General features: G+C 42.3%; 1 long non-coding RNA gene across 1 annotated transcript in view; it reads right to left on the minus strand.

Annotated features, from left to right (window-relative positions):
* LOC135445565 (uncharacterized) overlaps window positions 1-7593 on the minus strand; it is a 145796-nt gene that overhangs the window by 137851 nt on the left and 352 nt on the right. The window lies entirely within an intron of this gene.

The following is a 7593-nucleotide window of genomic DNA, read 5'->3' on the forward strand; positions in this document are numbered from 1 at the left end:
ATTTGATAAAGAGCCTTAATAACACACTGAGCAGAGTCTCTGCATGCTCGCACATATTCACAATACAAATACTGCATTCAGAATACAATAGGACATCACCATGTTCCAGTGAAATCCTATGCCATGTGACGCCAAGATTATTACCTGTTCATATGTTGTCTCTTGTACTTGCTGCAAAGAATAAACTGGGCAGATATACTTTTCCAAGAAAAATTAACCAGGAAAACTCTTTGCCCTCCTTCAATATCTCTCCTCACCAGGTTCATTGTTCAAAATGGATTAGTGTGGGAACAAGGCTACAATAGTTCATCCTTTTCTTGGCTCATGAACTGGCAAGCCACATGTGAAAAATCATTATACCAAGAGAATTCTGCTTTCTGAGTGTCATGGTTTAACCCCACCTGGCAACTAAGTACCACAGAGCCAGGAGATGAAGAAGGAGAAAGAGAGAAAGAGGAACACAACACAGGAAAATGAAGTGATGACCAATACAAGCGCTCACCACTCACTCATCAATGCTCAACCCATCTCCAAGCAGCAATTATCCCCTCCCAACCAACTCCTCCCAGTGCATATACAGGAAATTATGTTCTATTGTATGGAATGTCCATTTAGACCATTTGGACTGTGCTCCCTCCTGCTTCTTGTGCACCCCCTCACTGTCAGAGCATGAGACACTGAGAAGTCTCTGATTTAGGGTAAGCACCACTTACCAACAAACAAACAAAATGTCAGTGTACTATCAACAGTATCCTTGTACTAAATCCAAAACACAAGACTGTGCCAGCTACTGAGAAGAAAATGAATTCTATCCCAGCTGAAACCAAGACACTTAGGAAAAAATAAGTGGAGAAGTATAAGTGTCTTTCTTTTGTGTTTTATATAGATGCAATCCTTGTAAGATGCAAACTCAAACATTTGTCAAACATATGACAAGGACAAATGCAAGTAAACAACCTGAGAAGGAGTAGTGCCATGCTTTCTGTCATAAATCTAAGCTGAGATGACACCAGCACTCTGCTTAAGACACTCTATTTAGACAGTGTCATTATCTCACAACAGTCATCTATAGAGCACTGTGTGGGCTGAGTTCAAACCCCAAGGTTTCTTTAAAACAGGCATTTGCAAGTGATAAAGTGAATTTGAGCACGAAAATCAGAATTTATCCTTTGGACATAAGTTGCCCAGTACCTTACCCAGTACCTGAGGAAGATGCCTCCCTCAATTTGAAATCACAGACACAACACCTTCCCCTGCTGGGTGTCCATCTCCATGTCACTTCATCAATCACTGCTGCTGCTGCTCCTATGCCTTCTCTCTCATATGCCCGAATATACACCCCAAGAACAAGACACCCTGCAAAGACGATGGAATGCCTGAGCTCTCATCTCTCATGGGATCAAAAGAACCTAACCACAACTTCTAGCCAAGCGCTTAAACAGTAGATGATAGTTCAGGGGATACTGGGAGAAAAAAGGATGTGAAAGATCTCTCTTTTTGGAAGCTGCTCCATTTAGTTGTGGATAATTAACCATTTACTTACCCAGAGCAAAGGGACAACGACAATTCCCACTTCAGCAATTAAGAAGTTTTGCTTCCTGAGGTGAACTTTAACACCAATGCCTATTCCAGCAAACATTGTTAATACAAAATATATAGCATCTAGTGACACATGGCAGCCAAATAAAAGCGTGGAACTTTACATTTTGGAAAGAAGTGATTTAGTGACCAAATATCTAAACCTTTTGGTCAAACTGGCTTTTTGTAGCTAAACTGATGTCTTGAACTTGAAGAACTCGTGTTACATCTCAAAGTGATTGCTCCTACTAGTCAAAAACACAAAAAGAGGTTCAGCCTCCATCTCTATTTGCAGGCATTTTTCTAGCACCTGGTGCTATGAGAGGCCAGATTGACATCAGACTCTTTATGGAATTCCAATTTTCCAGTGTGCCTTTTCCTTTCCTGTTGTTTGTCTTTGCTTAGCCTCTAGCCCTACTTATGTCTTACCTCTGTTATGTGCAAGGTTTAAAGTGTAGTGCTGTCTTACAAAAACAGGCAGCCTTCCCTTCTGAAAGGAGCAAGGCATGCTGCACACAGCAAGAATGCACACAAAGGCTTCAAGAGCATTTTGAGTATCAATTGTCAGAGCAGAGAAATCAAGCAAGAAGCAACAATTATGAGCTGGAAGACAGAGGACCTTATTTTACACTAATTGATACTTACTGGGAAGACAAAAGAGAGATTAATTCCCTTTGCAGTATCACTTACTGTGGAAAAGTTTGAAAAAACAAAGCCCATGGCATGCCTGTAGGTAATTGCTCTCACTTGAGTGTGTTCCCGGTGCCTTTGCAAGTATTGTTCGTGAGGACACTGCATTCATGATTTATATGAGCCTCTAAAATTATCTCCCTACAAATTACTGCAGATATGGTGGTAAAGTGGGCTTCCTCTGCACGTGGAAGAACAGAGGGATAAAGGGAGGAGGTGTGCTGAATTTTTATTTTGGCTCATTTCAGTGGTGCCTCAGCTCTGGCTTATGCTTTTGTGAGGGAGAAAACAGGATATTTGAAGGGCACATAATTTTTAACATCTGTATGCAAGAATAATTAGAAGTAAAACTATCCATTTGTTCAAAACTCCCCATTATTTCCCATTAAAAGTATTCATATGGGAACATGAATGACGGCAATTATATCAGCAGGGTTACACTGGACAGATTTCCCTATGATAGATCAAATGTATGTTTAATCACTTCTTGTTAGGGCTGCAAAGGAAATAAAAAACAAGGAAGGATTTAAAAGGGAAAAGGACATGAGTTTGAAGGACAGAATAAATAATGCAGTCCTAAAAACAGATCCATATAGGATACCCACAAAAAAGTTTTGGAAATGTAAGCAGGTAGAGGCAAAGAAATGTTAAATTTGATAAACACATCAGCAAACAAAAACCTGCCGTTGGGTTTATGGAAAAAATCGTAAGTTCACACTTCACACAGGAGGAAATTGAAACTATTTCCTCATTTGAAAATAAGTGGAGCTTGTCAGATTTTAAATTCTGTAACTTTTAATCATTTCTAAAATTAATCAAAACACAGATTGGGAAATTCTCAAAATCATAATCCCTCATTTTCCCTCTCCTTTTGATTTTGAAAATATTTTATTTCTCAAAATAAAATCACATGGATAAATCAAAAAGCCAGATATCACACTGCCCATTCTGTAGAGATTTTGCTAGTGTCCTCCCCTTCCAAGAATCAAAGTCAGCTCTTTATTCTGCCACAATGTATTATTTAATTTCATTAATCACGTAATGGGTGGCAATTACTTAGTGTCACATAATGCTCTACTTTTAGTGCTACCAAAGTGGCATTACATAGTAGTTTAGAAGTTATATTTGTCACAGGGCAATTTATGATGGCTCAGAGTTTTCCATTTATTTCTGAATGCCTTGTGGAACCTGTGAGGCCCATAACAAATATTTTATTCGTGCATTCTGAGGATTTCCTAGAAGTATATAACTGTATTTAAATTATCTATTTGAATCTCCTCCCTTCAGCAAAAGCCAATTTTATGGCCACATAACTATTTTTCCCTACATTACCATCTGTGAGTGGGCAGAGTAGTCAGTCTCTGTGGACAGTATTTCTCCAACAGGTGCATCCTTTGTGTATGCCTAATGCTGCCTTTCTGGCATATTAGTGAAATCAGTATTTAGCAGTGAGATTGCCAGAGATGACTCTTAAGTTATGTGATCTGTATCTGCACACATGCAGGGAGAGGCAGAGACAGCAGCAGGTGGGGGAACCTAAATAATTCTCTGCTATGGCTACTGCAGGAGCCACCAGAGGAACCATCATCCCAAAAAGGACCCATCTCCTCACACAGGAAGGAGGCCCAGGACAAAAGGGCCCACAAAAGGTGGGGGAATGCTGATAATGCTATCAGAGAAATGAGATCTCTCCCTAGAGTGTCCCCAGGCTGTCACAGGGAAGCCTCAGCCCCATGGGCCAAGCACTATAACCAACACCATGGGGAGCAGATACCTGGAGCACCTCCCAGTCTGTAGGGTGTCATTGCTAGGGCTATGGGATACAATATGGGATGCAGGAAAAGAGTATCTTGGGATTGCACAAAAATGTGTCATGAGATGCTGAAGGGAGGAGGAGACATAGGCAGGAAAAGGGAGGGATACAGGCCAGCTACTGGGTACACTGAGTCTCAGGATGGCTCCTAGGGGGCCTTAGTGTGTCCCCCCATGTGTGGGTTGGGTGTCTGAACATGAGTCCATATGCACAGCCTGAGCGGTGCTGCAGCCTCAGGGCTCCTATGTCCATGTGCAAACAGCTGGGATGCAGGGAGCAGCTACTGGGAGACCGAGTGCCTGATCCAGGTGCTCACTGAGGAGAGCCATATGGTGTACATGTACACATATATATTCACACTAGAACATTTTCACCCTGAACAGCCAGAAGGGAGAAGGGTGAGGCTGTTGGTCAGTTTGTGTTTCTGTTAGTGCTGCTTGTGTCTGTGCTGGTCTGTGGGGCCAGCTCTGTGTATATGTTTATGTGCGGGCTCTATAAAAGTGTTTGCAGGTGTGACTGTTGGGAATACAAGCCCAGCCTGGCTATTAGCTGAACCTAAGAGCACAGAGCTGCTGCAATCTCCCCTCTGTTGAGCTACTGGATTTGGAAAGCCTAATCAATGACCAAGAATTGAACGTGCAGAGTCAAAATACCTAAGAACTAGAAAATGTAAGATTGTATGAACTGAGCTGTTCCACTTACTATTGTATTAAATTATATCTCACACTGACTTCCTCTAGACCCTTATGTCATTAACTACAGATGTGGTTTTATTGGAACACCTTTCATTCTTCTCATTCAATATGTAGCTCCAACTCAGCAAAAGTAAAACTATTAGTTTTTCAAGGATAGTGGAGAATGTAGCTAACTATCAAGGACAGCTAATACAGTCCTTAACAAACTGTCATGAATCTGCTTTGCAGCCTTGCTAGATAAGGAAATTGAAGACTATATCACAGAATCACAGAATGGTCAAGGTTGGGAGAGACCTTAAATATCACCTAATCCAACCATCAATGTGGTCCAACTGACACCCTTCAGACTTGTTATGCAAGAACAAAAGCTATCGCTTATAGCTACATTTATTAAACTTTGAAGAGACATTTTATTTTCTACAAGGGGGGAAGAACTCAGATATGATGAAGCTTAAAGTACTTATTTTCAACTAATCAATATAGAATTTGCCACTCTGCAGATTGCCCTTATCTGCAGAGTCACTGTCAAAATCTAGACACAGGTGATCTGTGAATACAGAAATGATGCCAATGACTGAGATTGCTTCTTTTCTATGAGGAAGGAAAAATCTGAACTACTACCATCTAGAAGGAATTACTGGTCTTCAACTTCACAAACACTCTTTCACCAGAATCTTGGCTACACAGTCCTATATTATCTCAAATCATTTGGAGAAAGAGTCTCACACATTATTACACGCAAAATGATCTTTAGCATCTGAAAACATTATTCTAAACATTTATTTCATATTGCCTATGTCCTCGGGAAATAACACTTGTAATAACTTTGCAAAGAGGCGCATTTAACTATCACTCCCCTACCTTGAAATTTTGCTTAATGAGGCCTGTCTTAAACAGGCTCAACTCTCAGGGCTTTTTGCCAGCCCTCTCTGCATCCTACGATTTCATCTGCACCTGCCAAAAGGTTGATTTATTTGGGCATAATAATTTTTTTGTGTGTAATCACTTTTCTGTGAGCAGTCATAAAGACTTGCATATAGCACTCAATTTACTTGGGCATCTGTTTTTAAGGGTTTTTTAAAAAGACATTTTAATGTAGTTTTTATGTAATTTTTAATGCATAGTCTTCTGATAGTGAGGATGATGCAAATCTGACTATGACACAAGATATGGAGTGGATCTGCTGGCAGCCTTGATTTTTGCTCCCCATCTTCCCCATCCCTTCCACAGCCAGGCACAGTTATGTTCAAAGGGCTAAATACTAATTGTGTACTTGTGGCTTACCTTAAACTCTTCTGATGGCTTTGGTGTAACAAAGGGCAAGCACAGAGTGAGGCTCCCACACTCTGTGCACATACACAGAGATAAAAGCCTCTGAGAAAAGCCCAGTTTTAAAGCCTTGATCCTCCTGCTCTGTGCACATGCTGTACTTCAACAGGGGATAAAGAGGCAGTGTCTTTGACCACATAAAATCTCTGAGTTCTTGCTATCATTTCCCCTTGTCCACAGCTTTTTCCAGAGACAAAAATAACTCCTATTCTAAAACTCATCCTACATGCTAAATGGGCTCTCTCCTACCCAATGAACAATGCTGAAAATACTCACTCTGGCCATGAAGCAATACACGCTATCTACTGAAAGTGCACATTAATAGCTTACTTTTTTCTTCTCCTTCCATTTCACTTTAGAATTAAAAAAGGAATACAAATTCTCCATATCTGTTTCCCTCTCAAAGTCCAATGACACCCATTTCCCACTGCCTCTTCTTCCTCCCTACAAATTATCCGATATACATTGAAAGAGTGTGTGGTCAATTCCGCCACTGTTACCTGCCCTGAGCAGCACTGGTCCCCACTGCTTGTGGCACAAGCACATGCGTAACCCTTATACTGAAATGCCAGGGATTCTGCATCTTTCTCCTAGGTTGCTACTTGCTTCTTCTCCACTTTTGTCGTTACCACTCTTGAAATAGCGGGAGCTGCTCTGCACAGGGTGAGCAGAACAAGTGCACATCCATGATGAGGCAGCGGGAGCAATCACTGCTACTCTGTCACCTTCCTGTTCACCAGGAGATTTTTTTTTTTCAGCCTTACCAGGGATCTCTTCTGATTTCATTAGTGAGACAGTAAATGAGCTAAGTCCTAATAATCAGCCATCAGGCAGTCCTGCACCTCGGTACTCATTTGGAACAAGTGATCAGGGAAAGGTGCCGGTGAAAACAAACGGTGCGCAAATTAAGCACCCAGTAACAATGAGCATACGGCTCGAGAACGGTTTCGATGTCGTTCTTATCTGTGTTATCACATCTGATAACAATCACACCAACACTGGGGGAGAACATTCTTGGAGCTCTGAACAGAAGGTTCTCTGAAAATCCTAAGGATCCTTGAGATAATTTCTAAAGGATAATTCTGTTCACAACCACCCCCTCCGAAGTGTTGCCATAAAGTTCGTCACCTTTTAACAAGGTTCTGTTATCTCTATAATCACTGAGGACATCGTTTTGCCAAGACGATAATCACTGATCTCCTCTCTCTGCACCGGCCTTTATCTCGCCAAGTCAGTTTCCCCCGCTTCTCTCTTTCCGACGTTTGCCACCGATGCCTGCGGCGCTGGGCAAAGGAACACTTTAAGCGCTTTGCCTCCAAGTGCTTTGCCTCCCGCAGGGGAGGCGAACACCTCCGGCGCGCCGCCCGCTGCCCCCCGCAGGTGCGCCCCTCTCGCCGCTGGGGGCGGCCGCCACCGCGTCCCGCGGGCCGGGGAGGAGCGGCGGCGGGCGGCGGGCAGCGGGTGCGGGAGGCGGCTCCCGCCGCTCCT

The sequence above is a fragment of the Zonotrichia leucophrys genome, chromosome 3 (genome assembly GCF_028769735.1).
Source record: "Zonotrichia leucophrys gambelii isolate GWCS_2022_RI chromosome 3, RI_Zleu_2.0, whole genome shotgun sequence".
NCBI classification, from domain to species: Eukaryota; Metazoa; Chordata; class Aves; order Passeriformes; family Passerellidae; genus Zonotrichia; species Zonotrichia leucophrys.